Raw genomic sequence first — 20,279 nt, 5'->3', positions numbered from 1 at the left:
CCACAGCTTGTGATTGGTCACAGTAATAAGTGTGTCTGCTCCTCCGTCTCCCTGCAGGAGGAAACTGGAGCAGAAACTGAACTACTGGTTGTTAGTGAGCCTAGTTCAAGCAAAATAAAATATCTCAGACAAAATGGAGCTTTAAAGGCCAAATGACCCTTCAACCTGGTTTATACAATGTTTCACGTTTTTTGCATTTTCGTTTCAGAAAAGTTTTGCGTTTACGCAGCATCGTTCTGAAAATGATTTTCCGTTTACCTGGAAATGGCGAGAACATAGAAAACAATGTAGTTAGCATGCCAGGCCACTAGTTGGCGCTTTTGTTTTGTTTTTGTAATGAAACCACACACACGTGCAGCAGAGAACAACCAGCTCTAAAAATTAACAGGACATTCTAGTGGACAGACGACCAAGTTGGATTGTTATTACGGTGACTGTCAAAATAAAACTACCACATCCAGGAGAATATGGACTGGGAGTCATGACACCACGGAGGAAACATTGTTCTATTGTCCAGCTACTGAGCATGTGCACAACCACTATTTATTATGGCCGTGGTGCACATGTGCAGCAGCGGTATTTCCTCCATGGACAAGGAGACGCAGCCCGAGCATTTACAGTTTTCCCCCATTACTACAATAATTACAGAATATTAGGAAGTTTAATATCAGAATCCCCAAATATGTTAAAATTGTAATAATAATAATACATGGGTTTTATATAGCGCTTTTTTCTAGGGGACTCACAGCGCTTTACATTGCATTATTCATTCACTCCACACTGGATGGTGGTAAACTATGTATGTAGCCACAGCTGCCCTGGGGCAGACTGACGGAAGTGAGGCTGCCAATCCACGCCATCAGCCCCGCCGACCACCACAAACCACTTACTCTCACATTGCGTCCACACAGGCAGTGTGGGCTTAAGTGTCTTGCCCAATGACACTTCGGCGCTTCACGATGATAGGAAGAGCCGAACTGGAAGGATCAAAACGTGACGTCGCTATGAATGCTTGGCTACCCATGTTCTGACACTTCCTGCTTAAAACCCAAACAATCGGGAAGATTCCGTTTGCTCCTCCCAGACTTGGTTGTACATATTTTAATATTTAATTTTTGTACTTTACCTCTGATGCATTATATTTTCTACCACTGCTGTCACTGAGGTTGCTATCACAACATTTCACTGCTGCTAACACTGTGTTTTAACATGGCTACAGAAGAGAGTGACAATAAAGGATTATTCTATTCTATTCTATTCTTCTATTCTAAGATCAGTGCCCAGGACTTGGAGGACAAGTTCAGCAGGATGACCTCCGACCTGTCAATCATCGGTACCATCGTCACAATGGAGACAGGCATGAAGGTCCAGATCAAGAACCATCAAATTAGGTTTTGAAAAGTTCCACTTAAGGAGCCGTTTTGTGTTGTGTAAATGGACCCCCGGGACTGAAACTAATAGAAATCCACTGAGGTTGTCCCTGAGGTGAAGTGGAATCCACCACTATGTCGCAACAGACACGGTGGAATGGAAACCAGATTCAGAAAGCAGTGAGGACCACGTCCACATCTCTTCGATAGTATGAAGACATGAATCTGCTGAGCGAGGCTGCGCTGCTGTAATCACACTTAGAGTGGCTCTCCTGGAGAAAGTGGCGACGAGCAGCTTTCTGTCCGGATGTCTGGAATCACAGTCGACATATCGTGATGCTCCAGGGCTCAAGGGTGTGTTTACAGAGCTGAAACACCAAAAAACTATATCGAAATACAGCAAACTGTGTGTGTGTGTGTGTGTGTGTGTGTGTGTGTGTGTGTGTGTGTGTGTGTGTGTGTGTGTGTGTGTGTGTGTGTGTGTGTGTGTGTGTGTGTGTGTGTGTGTGTGAGTGCTTTGCAGTGACAAGGCAACTCTTTGTTTTAACACACAGACACACACACACACACACACACACACACACACACACACACACACACACACACACACACACACACACACACACACACACACACCATTGAGCACAAGGTGCCATTGCAGCCACTTAAACTCCACTGATATCTATCCAATTTGGAGAGAGGAAAATCACTTGAGTAGTTCGAGTAGGTTTATTATGCCTTTAAGTTTTCCATTTTCTTCTGGCCAGGCAAGTCGACTGTTTTCAACACACCTTTTTTGTCACGTTTCCACGGGGTTCTCCCGCACACATCAAATTGCGGCAGTTACTCATCCACCCAAAGGACAAATTACAACAAATACAAATCCAACACAAAATACGAAAAAAACGCATTTGCCCTGTGTCAAGACTGGGCCCGTTTCCACTTTCGTCAACATGCGTTTCGGGTGATCAGATGACATGTGTCAAGCCACAAAGGTGAACGGGCGCCACTTTCCCAGGTGGTCAGACACGCGTCTGAACACAGAGGCTTTGTAGTGTGAACAGCATGTGTCCTGAATGCACACTTGCTCCTGACTGAGGCAACGGCTGCAACACGATCAACACTCCAAAGAGTACTAGTGTGCAGCAGACAGCACAAAGAGGGAAGAATCAGTCTCTCAAGCATGAACGATGGAAAACATCTTAGGGGCGCCAAAGCTTCATGGGGGGTCGAGAAGCCCTCTGGATTTTAAAGGGTATAACAGGGTTTTATGTTTACAAGTAGGTAAGTCAACATTTAACTCATTTACATCACAAAACCACTAAGGTAAAGCATTTAACCAGATCGTCTCCCAATCGGAAGGTTCCCGGTTTGATTCCCTCTCTGTCCATATAAGGTGTCTTTAAGCAAGACACTGAACCTCAAACTGCTCCGAATAGACGGACTGAGCGCCTTGCATGGCAGCCGCCTCCATTGGTGTGTGAATGTATGTGAATGGGTGAATGTGAGTAACAAGGTAGAGCGCTGAGGTTTACAATAGTAAAAATATGGATTCCTCAAGAAAAAGGTTGGGAATCACTAAGACCCCGTTTACACGACGTTTCAAGTGACAACGCATCGTTTTTGTGTTTTTCTTTCAGAAAAGTTTCACGTTAACACAGAAAACTCTGTCCTTCTTCACGGCAATGGCAGAAACGCTGCAAATAGTGTGGTTAAAATGTTGGTCCACAAAATGTTGTTGTTTGTTTTGGTAATGAAAGCACACACACATGCAGCAGAGAACAATCCGCTCTAAACATTAACAAAGGGACAACACGGACATTCTAGTGGACAAACAACCACGTTGGATTGTTATAACGGTGACTGTCAAAATAAAACAACCAAGTCCCAGAATATGATGGACTGGGAGTCTTGACACTGGAGGAAACATTGTACTGATTCTCCATCTACTGAGCATGTGCAGGACTACTAGTTACTACGACTTGATACGCATGTGCAGGAGCAGCGTTTCTGCCAACAACAAGGAGACGAAGCATTTTCAAAAGTTACGTGTTCCCCCATCTCCATGGAGACAGAGCACAAGCGTTTTCAAAATGTAGCATTTTCAGTTACTCTGAGCATCGTTGATGTGTAAACGGACTGCAAAATGCAAGAAAACGTTTGTGTTTTCACTTGAAACCCTTGTTGGGTAAAATGTGTTTTACATTTAATATTTCCTTTAGATCCCGTTTCAAAGTGTCTCTTATAAAATAATCTCAACCTTGAGGAGGTAACTTGACTATCTCGAGAAGATAAAGGGATTCAATGAGCTGTTTACATATGTTATAATAACTCTGTGAGTAATTTGCTTTACAAGAAAATGAATTTGACTGCTTGGATTTCAGTGATTAATCAGCTTGTTTCAGGCTGTGAGGAAAGGAGGAAGAAGAAGAACCAGCCAGTAAATGTTACATTTAAGTGTAAATTACAGTAAAAGAAAGAGCATGTGAATTATTGCAATGTGTTTGCTTTACAGTGAGGATAAAGAAGGAGAACCTTGACTATACCTGTTTCAGACCTTTGCACTGTGGAGGTTGTTGTTTTGCTATTTGACCCCCCCTAACCTCCAGTCCACATGTTGGGTCTTCATCATGTGGGTCGTGGCCTCCGTCACGTTGGCGAGCGGTCGAGTTCTTCCAGGCTGGATTTCCACGGCTTCATTAAATGTCGGCTGTGACGGTCGATACCTTGTCACCCACACATGTCCTGTTTTTTAATAATCTTGTCAGGGAAGGGTTTGTGACCTTCTGTATTTGCGCCCTCACAGCGGATGGGATTGTAATTACCCCGGCGTCACGCGTTTAACTCTGAAAACAAGTTTCTCACACCTCTGTGTTGTTGTTGTCAATGTCCATCACTGGCAGGGAGAAATTATATCACCTCGAGTTGCGTTTGTGTAAAAGACTTCACCTAAACTACAGTGAATGACGTTTCCGAGCCTCCACCAGAAGCCATCGTCAAAGGTTGTCCCCGACTGGAACGAAACATGTATTTAAAAAACAAATCGCACCACAGGTTCAGGAAAGAACCTGAACTATAAACACATATAAAGAGCATATATTTGTCAGAATCCATGTAAATTACGTTCTACTGCAAACCTCTCAATGGTTTTAATGGGGACATATCATGCAAAATTCACTTTCTAATGGTTTTTCTACAGTAATATGCGCGTCCCCATACCTGGGAATGACACTCCAGAAGTGAAGAAAGTCTGTCGTCTCTTTCTCTGGCTTGTTTCATTTTTTCTAAAGCGTGTGCTCCAATGAGCGAATCGGAAAGCAAACCCTGTGTAGCGTCACCAGGGGTTTTTAGAAAACCCCAATCCAGGTAGACTATTCTTGCAATAAGAGACACTGTCACGGTACAACGATTGTCCAGGAGTTTTGAGAAAGACCCACCTGCTTCCTGCATTGAAAGACACCAAAAGTAGCACACAGGTTCCTAACGTGCTGAAACGGGTCATCCTTGAACTCAGAGTGCAAATTACACATCATTCTTTATGAGACCAAACTAGATTTCCTGAACACTCTGCAGCACCGTTGTCATGTAACTCTGATCTAATTGCTCTTTGTTAAAAATAATAACATATCTCCTTTATTTTGAAGCAGAAGTAAGAACCTCTGTACCCGACATATGGTCCTTTGAGTTGATGTGCTGATCCACATTTCAGACAAACATCCGTCAGGGTCGTCAAAGTCGTCACACTGTTCACCACTGTAAGATGCGAATGTAAGTAATCAGACTGTACGAGCTGAATTTGTGATAACTCGACGGGATTACGCAATAGTGTCGACATGACACAACATGAGGCAACGTGAGGCAACGTAATACTGCAAGAATAAAATGTCATAAGCATGTGCCATCCATTCAGTAAAAATAAAAGTGCTAAACATGGACAGAACTCTGGCCCCTATGGTATTCTTATGTTTGGAGAAAATTCCCCAAAAAAGGAGGCAGAGAACATGGATGCAGTCGTGGTTCGAATAGAGAGGCGCACTGGAGATGCCAATTATGCAAAGAGAGATGGAACGAAGTACTTGTAAGCATGTACTAGCTTGTTACGTTAGCATTCCGGTGTTGCACGGATAACTACATCGTGTCATACTGCGTTTCTATTGGTTTGTTTGAGCTGACCTGACATTGCAGCTGCCGCCATGACTCCCCAAATATCAGACACAGTGCGACAGCGGTCGTGGGCTTACGTCCTAAAACTGTGAACAAAGATTTGACCAATGATTTTTCCACGATCCTATCTTTGGCCTCAGACGGCGGATATCAACATTTGACCGATTCGGCCCGAAAACAAAGTCAGACTTTCTCAAAGAAAGAGTCTTAAAGCCATGAGATTAGTCTCAGATATTGTGAAACTGATCGGTAATCATTTTTCCAGTGTAAATCAACAACCTGCGGGATCCAGTGTACAAACAGGATCTCGCTTCGGGATAGCTCGGGATTTTCAGTGAGCTCCATGATGTCAACAAACCAGAGGACGTCCCACGAAATTTAAATGCTGAAAATACACGTCTGTGTGAGTGAAATGGAGAGTTTCCTTCAGAAAGACATTGACAACATATTAGAGATGAACATCAAAAGCTAAAACTGGCTCCTAAAAATGTTCATTTTCCCCCATGTGGATTCTGGTAGAAGAACTTCAAGTATGAGCAAAAAGTGCCGTGTGATTATGGTAATGAGAGTAACTGTAACTGGATACTTCCACTCTTGACATTGTGGCGTCGAGGGAAAGTCGACTGCAGCAGGAACAAAGGGGCGGATGTGTGTGGAAGGCCACAGTTTATCAGTCCGTGTGACGACTGGCCAAGTCTCACATGTATAAAACATAAAAAGCCCGTGTCTCTGTTTCCATCTCATTTTCTGGGGATGATGTTCAGTCTCTCTCACCTGCACACTTTGTTCTGCTGCCACGTCTGCGCCCCGAGTTCCCCCGTTTGAAGCTCCGGTGGACACAACGGGACAAATTGCATTCCGGCCGTGACAAAACGTGAAGCAGCTCAGCCTGGCGTTTGATGTCTGAAGCCTCTGTCGCACAAACGCGGCAGTTTACTGATCCGGGGCCAGCGGCAGCGCGAGCTCGGAGGGAAGCACATGGGTGTCCGGGTGGATCGCAAATAAATACAAGCTGGCATTTGAGGAGCGGGAACTCAAACTGGGTCTCACTTCTGTACCGACAGGAAAGCCCGTCTGTGATGTTTGATTCAGTCACATAAAGAGCCGACGCGGCGGTTTCAAGCTTAATTCATTGAAATCTTCCGAAAGTTTAGTGTAATGATTTCAACGCTGAGCTCTGTGTTTTGATCACTTTCATTAAGCTGATATACGTTCATACATGTGTCCAGGCCGCACAGTGGAGTGGTGGTTAACTCTCTCACCTCACAGTGAGCAGGTCCAGTATTTGTGTCCATATCATCACCAACCTTCATAAAACAGTTATTCTTTCTGTTCCATTATTCCGACCAGTCACGGTTTAAATGTGTTTAACGCTCTCGTCTCATATGAGAATGTCCCCGGTTCGAGTAACACTGGGCCTTTCTGTGTGCAGTCTGTAGCCTCTTCCTGTGCGCGTTGGTTCTTCTCCAGGTCTAAAAAACATACACGTGAGATCAATTTGTGAACGTAAATGTCCTGTAGGTGTGTGACTGTGTCTGTCCCTGTTTGTTGGGGTGACGGAGCCGGTATCAGATCCAGAAACACGAGTTTAATTTAAATTTCATTTCTGTAGCGCCGAATTCAACAGTCATCTGAAGACGCCTTTACAGAGAAAAGCCAACGATTCCACATGAACAAGTAAAAGAGAGTGGAAAGGAAAAATTCTCTTTTAATAACAGGAAGAAACCTGTAGAACCCTGAGGTGGAGACTTTCTGCTGTTCTCGTAGGGGTTTGGGGATAAAAGGAGAGAAAGGACAAGACAGATTGTTTTTAGACATTGAAAGCCTGGTTTGGGTGATTCACACCCTGAGAAAATCTATTTGAGTTCCATGCAGCAGAAGAGATCCTGGATGGAAGGACAGCCGCTTTGAGTCCAGGCGTGAATCAGGTGTTTGGACGCCAGTGGGACGTCTGACCTCTTCGCTGGACTGTGTGTGCAGCTATCACGTACACCACCGTACCATATAACCTTCAATTATCTGTCATCATGCTTCCCCTCCATCCTCTCGATGGCTGACTTTAACCTACAACTGTATTCTCACAATATTCTCGCTTCTTCTGTGTTTGCCCATGAGTAGACCGCTCGGTCATCACGGCCTGTGCTCTCTGGCGGTCCCTCCATTCAGAACCGGAAGCCGGAGAAAAGCTGTTAAATTTCTTCCCCCGCTGCTTTTAACTGAAGGCGTAAAGACCTGAAACTATTAGACCTGATAACCTCCGGGACTTTTAAAAAATATTCGTTGGTAAAATCTTGTTGTTTTTCCTCGGCTAGTGTGTGATGAGTTCATGGACGGATAAACAGGTCCGGGGGGAGCCGGCAGGGCTAAACAGGGTCTTGCTGATGAAGAGGATTTCTCCCACTGAAGCCTGCGGGCAGCGCTCTTGGGCTGAAGCTTCACACGCCAGGACTCAGAGCTTAGGGGGAAGTGGGGAAGCTGCAAGGACGAAGGCAGAGAGGCAGCCGACAGGGGAGCTCCAAAACGCCGGCATGAAAGTGGCGGCGCTGCAGGCGATGCTGTCAGTCAGTCCACGGCTGAGCGAGTGATTACCTCCGTCTGAATATTCCATTGAATGGAATCTGTTGATGGCTCATCGCGGTATTGACTGCACTCCTTTCAATTCATAATGCACCACATCTATTGAGTATTTGCCTCAGGGTTGGCTTTAAAGTAAAACAGGATGTGATTGAGATTCAGCGGCGAGGTAAAAGATGCAGCAGGCGCTTCACATCAAAGCTGTGCGCGCTAATCGACGCAGCGTGTCGGCTCATTTATTCATGGGCGAGAACAAATCTCCTACCTCTACGACTAAAAGAACTTTAGAGACGCCTGTGAAGGCCACAAATAGAACGGATTGTTTCCAAAGCCAGGCAACACTGTGCTTATTAAGCTTTAGTTTCTGGTCCAAAAGCAGTGTCCTGCGACCTTTATGACCATGAGAGACGTTTTGTCGCTTTGCACCAAATGAAATTTAACTGGAACCACGAAACACATTGGACCTTAATAAATCAGGCTTAAAAAGTTTCACATATACAAGTTGTTTTGAAACATGTACAAAAACTCTTTATGATGTTTCAATTACAGTTTAGGATTTTAAACTGCCTTATTTTTCACCATTTTTTTGTGACATTTTAACAGCTTTGTGGGTTTTTCCAACATTTCTAATCTTTTATCTTAAAATAAATCCTAGGAATTGTTCCCCATTTCTTGGGGTTTTAGCTATTTTTACCCATTTTGATTGAGGCTCTTTTAAAAGCCCTTTTGAAAATGACTTTATATGTATAAATACAATGAACACACTGAAGAAGGTTTATTTAGGTATACTTTTGTGAGTTCATTTGCGCCACTACAGAAGGACTCCTGTCCTAAAGCTTTGTGAACCCACCTTGCTCAGCATGTCAGGTTTGTTCATTCTTAATTTGAACACACAAATCAACAATGAGCAACCAGAGATTTCTGTCGTCGAAGGTTACGTCTGTCAGTGATGAAAATCAGTCATGTAGTTTTGACACAATCCTTAAAGCCTATAAATGGTCAGGATCCGGATCTCCCGCGGCTTAATATCTACCTGTGCTGAATATTTTGACAAAATCTGTGCAGAAGTTTTGACATAATGTTGCTATCAGACATACAGACGGACAAACAAATACGCGCCGATGATGTTATTGCCTTCTTGGTGGACCTAATAACACCTGCAGGTCTGTGAGTGTTCACGTTTGTGCAGTATATGACCTGATACTGGTATCAGTATCAGTATTGGGGCATCCCGAGTTGGAGTTCTAAGCAGAGTACACGTACTCGTAAAAGATCCCCGATACAACCCGGCAAGTATTACATGACGTCATGCATCAGCAACGTCGTCCGCAGGCACCCAACAGAGGACGAGTGATGGCTGCAGTTTGTAGATTCTTTGATATTAATGAGAATGACGAAAATAAGAGCGACTGTGGGTTATGTTCTGCTAAAATATCAGAGAAGGAGAACGATAGTTGGTGCAACACCAGCAACTTAATCAGCAGAGACATTTGGACAGCAGATTTAATAATACCAATAAGAATTGTAATAATGACAATATTAATCCATTTAATTCATCAGCGCCTTTCAGGGCACCAAAGGTCAGTGCACAATGTTAAAATACATTTAAAAACAAATTAATATATAACCTTCAGGGATTTGCAGCAAAGCGACATTGTTTAAAATGAATATGCTAGTTTTAAAAAGATGGGATTGACAGGATTTACAGGATTGACAGGATTGACAGGATTGACAGGATTGACAGGGGTCCAGACTTTGGGTGTTTTGGATGTTTTAGTTCGTCCAATGTCACTCATGAGTTTAACTGTTCAGCATGTAACTCCACATAAAGATGATTAAAGTCTGACTGATACTCTCATTGACAGTAGCACAGCGCAGTGCGTCGCCTCAATCTACACACAGCCTCATGCGTAGTGTACACCGTAAGGCTGGTGGAGATGTGCGTAGCATCGACGCAGGAGCTGTGGCGAGGTTGTTCGCAGCGACGTATAGCGTTTGCACATCATTTGAATTAGGCTCGATGGCATTTAACAAGAACTCAATATCGGCAAGTAGCCAAAGGTTAATACTCGTATTTTATAAAAGTGGCATCAGTGTCTCTCTAATTAAAAACACATTGTTTCCTCGTACTTCCGGCACCCGTCAAGGGTTTCTGCTGAGTCTGCACAGCCAACGCACACCTTCGCTCTCACACGGCACAGGAAGTAGCAACAGCAGGAGCCAATATGCTATTGAAGGGCAGTTGTTCTCATATCTATAAAGCGGGGAGACTCAACGCTGCTGCTCACGCCACACACACACACACACACACACACACACACACACACACACACACACGACGAGACAAAGATTAATTAGTCCTGCAAGAGGAAGATAAAAAGCTGGACAGAAACAGACAGATGATGGTCATCAGTGAGTGTGTGTGTGTGTGTGTGTGTGTGTGTGTGTGTGTGTGTGTGTGTGTGTGTGTGTGTGTGTGTGTGTGTGTGTGATGTGTGTGTGTGTGTGTGTGTGTGTGTGTGTGTGTGTGTGTGTGTGTGTGTGTGTGTGTGTGTGTGTGTGTGTGTGTGTGTGTGTGTGTGTGTGTGTGTGTGTGTGTGTGTGTGTGTGTTGAACCCATCATCTCTCTCGTTCTCTGAATCCGTCACTGGAGTTGAAACAAGGAATTACCAAAACATGGACTCGGAGATTTTCCGCCTCGACTGTCGTTTTTAAAAACATTTGCGTTTTCACTCATGTAAACGGGGCTTAAAACTTCCCGGTAGTTTCTTCACTTTACAGGAATCGAACATGAAGATGTTGCAGCTTGCAGAGACTTTCTGTCCCAGCCAGGATTCAAACCAGGGTCCCTCACAGGGGGATTGTCCTTGATAAAGTCAATGGAATGATTTAACGTACACCGTAACGACTCCTGCTTGAAGATCAGCCATCAATAACATGATTTCTGTCAATACAGCAGGAAATCAATTCAACAATAAGACTCGATGTGTAAACATTTTGCTTTAATTACATTTTGAAAGCTTTAAATATTAGGAGAAGAGATCAATTTTACTCTAACTGCTGTGCTAATATTGTAGCAGGAGGGGGATCCTGGTACCAGAGAGAAGTTTGACCTTTACTTTGCTAAGAGCAAAGAAATCTGAGAGGAAGGAGCAGAGGCTTCCACTCATTAAGCTCTGTGAAACAGTTTAATAAAGAGTTTTTATGGCCTGAAAACCGTGACTCACAAGGTCTCCAGATGAGACGGTAGATTGCTTAATAGCATCTGAGTCCGTTTCATTTTAAAAGACAATGATAAAACTAAGAACAAACCAGAGTCTCTCTTCGTTTGTTAACTTGCTGATTATAAATCTACCAAGTCCCAGGAGAATATGAACTGGGAGTCATGAATCTCCAGCGTTGTTCTCATTGTATCTACTGAGCATGTGCAGAACGACTACGGTCAACTAAGGAGCTTGGAAATGATCTGTTTAAAACAGGTTAATGACCCCCGAGCTCAGGAGAGGAGCAAAAGGTCCAAAATATCAGAAACACAAGGAGGATAGAGAGACGCGAAGTACCAAGACAATCTGGCACCGACACGCTGGGAGAGGGGGTTAACATACATGAGGAGATGAGACTCAGGTGAAACACATTGAGGCGATGCCGTGAGGACAAGAGTCAATTGGAAATATGGGACGCACACGAACGTGAGACACACACAAGAGGAGGCGAGACCGGGAGTGCTGACAATCAGAACTGAAATCATTTTGATCAGGTTAAAAACATAAACGCCGGCCCAAGACCTTCCTTTTGTTGGATTTTGGAGATTTTATTTTTTCCCTTTTTTATCTTTACTAAAAATAGCAGACGTGTTGCTCAAAGCATCTAAAGTATATGTATAACGGCCATCACTACTTGTCACCGTTTAATTTTGCTTAAATTCCTATTTTTTCGCCAAAATATAGCGAATTATCGGCTCGAGTAAACAACTAACTCACAACTGACTTCCGGTTTGTAGTACGCCCAATAACGAGCACCGTGATTGGTCAATTGATACCATGTGGTCTATACGTTTTGAAAGACGGCCTTCAAATGTAGGAGAAGAAGGAAGACATTTGGATGAATTTTCTTTCCAAAATGCTGAAGAATTATATCTGCAGAATCCACACAGGTGGGACAAATTCTATGAACCTATGATTGATCAAATTTTTCATTTCCAAAATGTTGGCACGTGTTTGGATAACTGCACAACGTTCATGCTTTTCATTGAAGAATAAAATATTATTTTCTGTGATGCTTGCTCCATCACCATTATAACATTCTAACGTCTTGGGACTGAGTTATAAGAGGCCTGTAGAGAACAAATAAGCATCTAATATTCAATTAAAAACTAATAAGAGGATAATAGAAACTATTTCAGAGTTCAGAGTCTACAGGTGCTCAGTTTAGGGGTTCAGATAGAAGCCATATGTCAACTACAGGGGGTTTAAACAAGTACCTGTAGTGAAGTTTGGAGTGAGGTGAGTCAGGTACAAGTACAGGTACAGGTACAGGTACAGGTACAGGTACAGGTACAAGTACAGGTATAGATACAGATACAGGTACAGGTACAGGTACAGGTACAAGTACGGGTATGGGTACAGGTATAGGTACAGGTACAGGTACAAGTACGGGTACAGGTACAGGTACAGGTACAGGTACAGGTACAGGTACAAGTGAAAACCAGCAGCAATGAAAAGAATCTATGACCTTAAAAGAAAAAAGACAACTTTTTAACAAAGCAAGAACGTATATTAGATGCATCAGCAACAATGTCAAAGAGAAAAGGAAATATATTACTGTTAAGAAGCAAAATCTACACGTCACAATGTAGTATTTAGTAGTCCAGAATGCACCATTTACAGTTTATCTCCATCTATTTTTTCTTGTTAAATATTTAAATAGTGACACATCCCAAATATGAAGAGAAAGGGCAAATTGTAATAAAAGACACAACCTGTATCAATATTGCGAGATCAAGCAGCTGAATGATGAAATTAAGTTGGTCTCCTGTGTGAATGTGAGCAGTTCATCACTAAAACACACCTCGTGTCCTCAGCAGAGCAGCGCTGATTAAATCACCTTGTGAAGGGCTCCAACATCAAGTCGGCGTGTCAAAAGTCAAATTCTTATTCTGAGCAAAGAGAAACGGCTTTTTTTTTTTTCAATTCATTTTTCAGCTGGCGTCACATCTCGTCTAGACTTGAAGGTTTGAGCAGAGTTCCAACGCACGTGGAAACTGAATCAGTGGAATTCAAATCACGTACAGGCCGAGTAAAAGTGAGCGCTCCATCAGAAGATCAATACATCAAACTTAGTTCACAGAGGAATAGACAGAAGAAAGAAGAAAAAAAAAAAAAACTTTATCAAGATACAGACTCTCTAAATCGAGATTCAGATCAGACGACCTGTCAAAGGAAGTCTGCCATTTCTCAGGAGGGTGAAACAAGGACAAACACTTGCAGAACAAACTTATAAATAAATGTTTGGGTTCATTATTTCAGCCAATAATAAGCATAACTGAACTTTCCTTCACAGCCGCCTGGAGTCAAACTCACCAAACAGCCACCATCATCTGATGTAAAGTCACAGAGCAGCTGAACCCACCCAACACACAAACACAAACACACACACACACACACACACACACACACACACACACACACACACACACACACACACACACACACACACACGCACACACACACTCACACACACACACACACAGCCCAACTTAACAAAGTCAGGGTTGTACTTGCGGACATACTTGAAATCACTTTCATCCAATTTTTTTTCATTTTGAAAACTTCTCCCTCACTCCAGTCAACAGTTTACATCTGGCTTCTTCTGCTGCTGCTTGAGGCGTGTTCAACAACTGAATGACGCGTCACTGCCCCAAGTGGTGGGAGACCGATGGGACGCGGCCCCAACGGCTGAGAAGCACCGATTTAGAAAACCAATAAAAAATAGAAGTTATTTTTACATCCTGGTGTTGGTATTTTACTTTCTTTGTCACAGTTTAACAAAAAAGTCGTTCAACAATGTTACTTTGATATTTGAATTTTTAAAAAAAGCTGTGATTTTTAGATTCAATGCAGTCCTGTGTTTTCTCCGCCTCTCTTCATCAGACCTTTTCTGAGGACATTCTCTTGACAGGCTATAAGTCCGTAAATCTGCTGGGAATCATCAAGGCTATTTCCTGTTGATGCAATGAAAAGCGTTTAAGTTTTTATTAGTGCTGTCAAAGATAACACGTTAATTTCATTAATTTATTTGAAACATTTAAGAAGTTAAAAAAATGTTTTGCTTACTTTTTTTTACTCCCTTCCCGGACCAGCAGCATGTGCAGCGCGTCTGGACGAGTTTCCATTTAAAAGGTTTCCTGACGCCTGATGGAGATAGTCAAAGTCAATAGCTTTACTTTGTAAATTTAACGACCACAGAAGTAATGCTGCAGCAAAACAGCAGGTTGCCATGTTGGCTGACCAGTATCCACCAAACAGCTAAAACTGGAGGAAATACTTTCTCAAAGTGGTGGACCTGTACTCTAACAAAACCCAGACTTATGTTAGATGATTATTGATTAATTAATTAATGTTTTTATTATTTTGCTAATCTTGGAGAGAAACAGTTTCATGCAAAGCTGAAAGCACATTATAAAAATATTCTTTGAATTTAAAAGTAGTCTTTGTGTTGAGTCGACATTCATTCTGTGGTTTTCCCTCAATAAATATCCATGCAATAATTGCATTAGCTATAACAGGAGCTCATCTGAACTCAATAATTACTGAGGCAGTGAAAAGCAGGACAGAGAGACTGAGGCCATGTTTACACCCGGGTCTTTACAAAAAAAATTATATTTCCCCCTCTACGTTTACAAAAGTATCTTCATTGACATGGACCAGCATATTCACCTGGTTCAGAGCTGCTATGAGCAGCCAAACCTGTAGGGGGCCGTGTAACAAGAGGCATGAAGCCATGATAGCCAATCACAATCCTTGAAAAAAACATAAAGTCATGAATTGTGACGTAAACATCTGCCTACCCCCCTTTAGATACAAACGAAGACACAGAGTTTATCCAGATCTCTACTGTGGCCGGAGTTTTCAGGAGTCATCGTTTGTGGTAACTTTGCGGTCCAAACGCAGAAAAATATTGCAGTCTTTAAAATACATTATCACTGTGACCCTCCCCCTGACCTTTGACCCCCAACCACTAACCAGGGTAATGACCTCACTGCATCATGTGGCATGTGGCATGAGAATAGGGAATTAAAGCTTATTTATTCAGAAACGTTTAGCCGCTAACTTCACAAAATCTAATCGATCGGTCCTTGGATAAGAACAAATCATCCCTGAAGATTTCATGCAATTCGGATGAATAGTTTTTGCGAAAAGTTGGTAAAATACATACAAACATACAAACCAATAGATAAATAAATAAACACACACAGGCAAAAACATAACCTTCACCCCAACGCTCGTTGGCAAAGGTAGTTGGTAGGAAGGTAGTTGGTAGGATGGTAGTTAGTAGGATGGTAGTTGGTAGGATGGTAGTTGGTAGGAAGGTAGTTGGTAGGATGGAAGTTGGTAGGATGGTAGTTGGTAGGAAGGTAGTTGGTAGGAAGGTAGTTGGTAGGATGAAAGTTGGTAGGATGGTAGTTGGTCGGAAGGTAGTTGGTAGGATGGTAGTTGGTAGGAAGGTAGTTGGTAGGATGGTAGTTGGTAGGAAGATAGTTGGTAGGATGGTAGTTGGTAGGAAGTAGTTGGTAGGAAGGTAGTTGGTAGGATGGAAGTTGGTAGGAAGGTAGTTGGTAGGATGGTAGTTGGTAGGAAATAGTTGGTAGGATGGTAGTTGGTAGGATGGTAGTTGGTAGGAAGGTAGTTGGTAGGATGGTAGTTGGTAGGATGGTAGTTGGTAGGAAGTAGTTGGTAGGAAGGTAGTTGGTAGGATGGTAGTTGTTAGGAAGGTAGTTGGTAGGAAGGTAGTTGGTAGGATGGTAGTTGGTAGGAAGGTAGTTGGTAGGAAGGTAGTTGGTAGGATGGTAGTTGTTAGGACGGTAGTTGGTAGAATGGTAGTTGGCAGGAAGGTAGTTGGTAGGAAGGTAGTTGGTAGGATGGTAGTTGGTAGGATGGTAGTTGGCAGGAAGGTAGTTGGCAGGAAGGTAGTTGGCAGGAAGGTAGCTGGTAGGATGTTAGTTGGTAGGACGGTAGTTGGTAGGATGGTAGTTGGCAGGAAGGTAGTTGGTAGGATGGTAGTTGGTAGGAAGGTAGTTGGTAGGATGGAAGTTGGTAGGAAGGTAGTTGGTAGGATGGTAGTTGGTAGGAAGGTAGTTGGTAGGATGGTAGTTGGTAGGATGGTAGTTGGTAGGAAGGTAGTTGGTAGGATGGTAGTTGGTAGGAAGTAGTTGGTAGGAAGGTAGTTGGTAGGATGGTAGTTGGTAGGAAGGTAGTTGGTAGGAAGGTAGTTGGTAGGATGGTAGTTGGTAGGAAGGTAGTTGGTAGGATGGTAGTTGTTAGGACGGTAGTTGGTAGGATGGTAGTTGGCAGGAAGGTAGTTGGCAGGGAGGTAGTTGGTAGGAAGGTAGTTGGTAGGATGGTAGTTGGTAGGATGGTAGTTGGCAGGAAGGTAGTTGGCAGGAAGGTAGTTGGCAGGAAGGTAGCTGGTAGGATGTTAGTTGGTAGGACGGTAGTTGGTAGGATGGTAGTTGGCAGGAAGGTAGTTGGTAGGATGGTAGTTGGCAGGAAGGTAGTTGGCAGGAAGGTAGTTGGTAGGAAGGTAGTTGGTAGGATGGTAGTTGGTAGGATGGTAGTTGGCAGGAAGGTAGTTGGCAGGAAGGTAGCTGGTAGGATGTTAGTTGGTAGGACGGTAGTTGGTAGGATGGTAGTTGGCAGGAAGGTAGTTGGTAGGATGGTAGTTGGTAGGAAGTAGTTGGTAGGAAGGTAGTTGGTAGGAAGGTAGCTGGTAGGAAGGTAGTTGCTCCCACGGATTGCAGTTACTGTTTAGATTCCTCTTTCCAACTCTTACCATCCTTTTTTCTCAACAGTCGGATAACAAAACCTGGTCCGAAACTTTTCCATCAGCTTTACTGTTGTTGCTGTTAATCTTAGAATAATCTCACAGCTGATAAGCGGCTTCGCTCGGAGGTCGATGTTAGCGGATTGCTGAGTCCCCCCCCCCCCCCCCCCCCCCAACCCCGGCTGAGACTAAATTCTTGGTACTGATATCGGTAGAACCACAAGGAAAATACAATCTATGATATGAAAATACAAGTGAATTATTTGTGGCCCTCCAGTGATGCATAACATCCAACATGAGAGGTGATGAAAGGAGCTTTGCTGCTCTGACGGATGATGTGTATCTCTCACAGCGCAGGATTAGTTTCAGGTGCCTTCAGGTGATATTCGATAATGAATCAGATTTACGTTCTAAACAAAAGGGTGTTGTTTGTTATTTTTCCATGTTGTGTTTCTTCTCTCCGGAAATTCTCCCTCATTTGCACCTCTGAGAAGTCCAAAAAGCTTATTCCATCTTTTCAGATCATCAACCGTCTCTTTACAACAAACTTTGAAGGTACAACTGAGCTGCTTTGCCACACCGCTTCTGTCCCGACTCGTTTACATCCAGAGGACGAGCCTCAAAGCTCGACTCTCTCAGCTTCACACACTCATTTGGGCTTTTTAAAAAGAGAGTTTGGGAAAAAAATAAATTACTTTCTAAATGAAGACAGAAACTTGAGTGAGTCTTTTTTCTTAAAGAGTATCATGTGAGATCCATTGAGTCGTTCTTGGGTTGTACATCAGGTGGCAGCGTTGAGCCATTTCAGGCCCCGTTCACACGACGTTTCAAGTGAAAACACATTGCTTTTGTAATAAAACCACACACACAAGCAGCAGCATACGCCTTAGACATTAACAACGGGAGAACAGACATTCGAGTGGACAGACGACCAAGTTGGATTGTTATTACGGTTTTCATGCATGCACAGTAGCAGAGTTTGTGTTATTTTCCCCAGTTTCCACAAACATGAACCGGAGCATTTTTAAAAAGTGCCACCTTGGGAGCTGTTCTGGGAGAACGTTGTGTTTTTCAGTCACTCCGAGCACCGTTGCCGTAAAAACGAACACCCAATCCCCAAACCCCAAAACGTCAACATAAAATCAGATTTTTCCTTTTGTCTCATTCTGCTGATTTTTCTATGTTAAATTAATTCAACATGAAAAAATATGGACATTTAGAAACACACACTGCCACAATAACAATTGATCATAAACTCTAGAAACCAAAGTGATATTGAAAAACCCTGCTGGAGCCTCTAACAGTCTGTGCTTTACCTCCTCTGCCCACTCCCTCTCTCGGGGGTCTGTTTATTCTCCCTCCTGTTACAGAAGTACCCGCTGTCCTGTCGATCCACGATACCAGGCCTGCCTGAACCCCATTAACCCTTTTGATATCTTCCCTATGCTCCGGTCCGCGGTGAGGCAGCTTTGGGTGAATAGAGACGATGAGCAGTGAGACCTTTTTGTTCCACAATGAGAGAGCTGCTTAAGAGAAAAGAAAGCACTTACAGTATTTGTTCTAGCCTTTACATCGATTCAACTTGTCCTCTTTTGTGTCGTTCTTTCACCTCAATGAAACAAACCAAATACCACATTTAAATGCTTTGCCCCGGAGCACTCTGGGTGATATTCAGAGTGTTTATCTAAGCTGTTTAGGGTGAACGTTACCTCGCTGTGCATAAACAGAGCGGTTTTCAAACCTTTTGTAGCGTTTTGGATTTACATTCACACGACAACGGTGCTCAGAAAAACTGAACATGCAACTCTTTGAAAACGGTTCCCGAGGTGGAACTTTCTGAAAGCACCCCGTCTCCATGGAAACAGCCGGAAACGCTGCTACTGCTATCAGGCGGTTCGGGAGGCCTTTCTATTTCATAGAGCTGGTTCAGGCCTCGCTGGACCATTTTCTATTGAAGCTGCTATAGGTTGAGGTTGAGTGAAAAGGCAAAACTTTCATTGTGTTTTGGGATTCCGTTGACACAACAACGGTGCCACTCAAAAACACAACTTTTCAAAAATGCTCCAACTCCATCTCCATGTATCCAGCAGAAGTGCTCGTTATTCTGCACATGCTCAGTAGATGGTGGTAGTGTCACGACTCCCAGTCCATGTTCTCCTGGGACTTGGTACCTTTATTTTGACGATCACTGAAATAACAATCCAACTTAGTCCACTAGAATGTCCGTGTTCTTCCTTTTGTTGATATTTAGAGCCAATTGTTCCCTGTTGCATGTGTGCGTGGTTTTATTACAAAAACCAACAGCACCAACTTGTGGCCTGGCTTGTTACCAACATCGTTTTCAGCATTTCTGTCATTTCCATATTAACAGAAGTCGTTTATAAATTGTTACCATGTAAACGCAAAACTTTTCTGAAATGAAAATGTAAAAACAAAGACTTTTCTGTTGAAATGTCGCCAAGTAAACAGGGCCTCAGATGAAAGAAACACAAATGAGGTAAAAGGCTACTTTTTTTTCTAGCAGCGCTTGTCTCGTTCCCGAGTGTCCGTCTGTCTGTTCCCTGTCAAACCGAATAACCTGCAGTTGTGAGAAATTCGCAAAAACACAAGTGACAAGTGACGACTTAAAACAAAAAGTTGCCCACACATGGGGATGAATCTCACGCAAATACAAATTACTTTCGTCTGTCAGTGCTACGATGCCCACGAGAGTTGTGTTTGACAACACTCAGAAACTAAAGACAAAGGTAACGGAAACGAAACAATGGCAGAGTCAGAATTGAATTTCATTACAGCACCCAGAGAAAATGCTTAACAGTTCAGAAACGAGGTGTGAGAAAGTTGTCATCGCATCATGAGTCCTGTGTAGAAGGTGTGTTTGACTTTGCATTCACACGATAGATTTAGTTTATTTCAAGCGTGTTTCCTGTCCGTCTGGCTGCTGTGGTGCGATTCTGCTACACAAAGGTTAGAGATTCCATCCAGACTGTGGAAAAACTTTTCTGTCATGTGTAAATCTACAAAAAAAGAAAACACAACAAGAAACTGACAATCACAATGCATTGTATTTAGGGATGCACCAATACCACTATTTTTCCAAAATGAGTAGTGAATGAGTACTTGGATTTCAGT

The sequence above is a fragment of the Lipophrys pholis genome (assembly GCF_963383615.2).
Source record: "Lipophrys pholis genome assembly, chromosome: 3".
NCBI lineage: Eukaryota > Metazoa > Chordata > Actinopteri > Blenniiformes > Blenniidae > Lipophrys > Lipophrys pholis.
The sequence above is the reverse complement of the archived record's forward strand: the minus strand, read 5'-3'. Positions refer to the sequence as shown.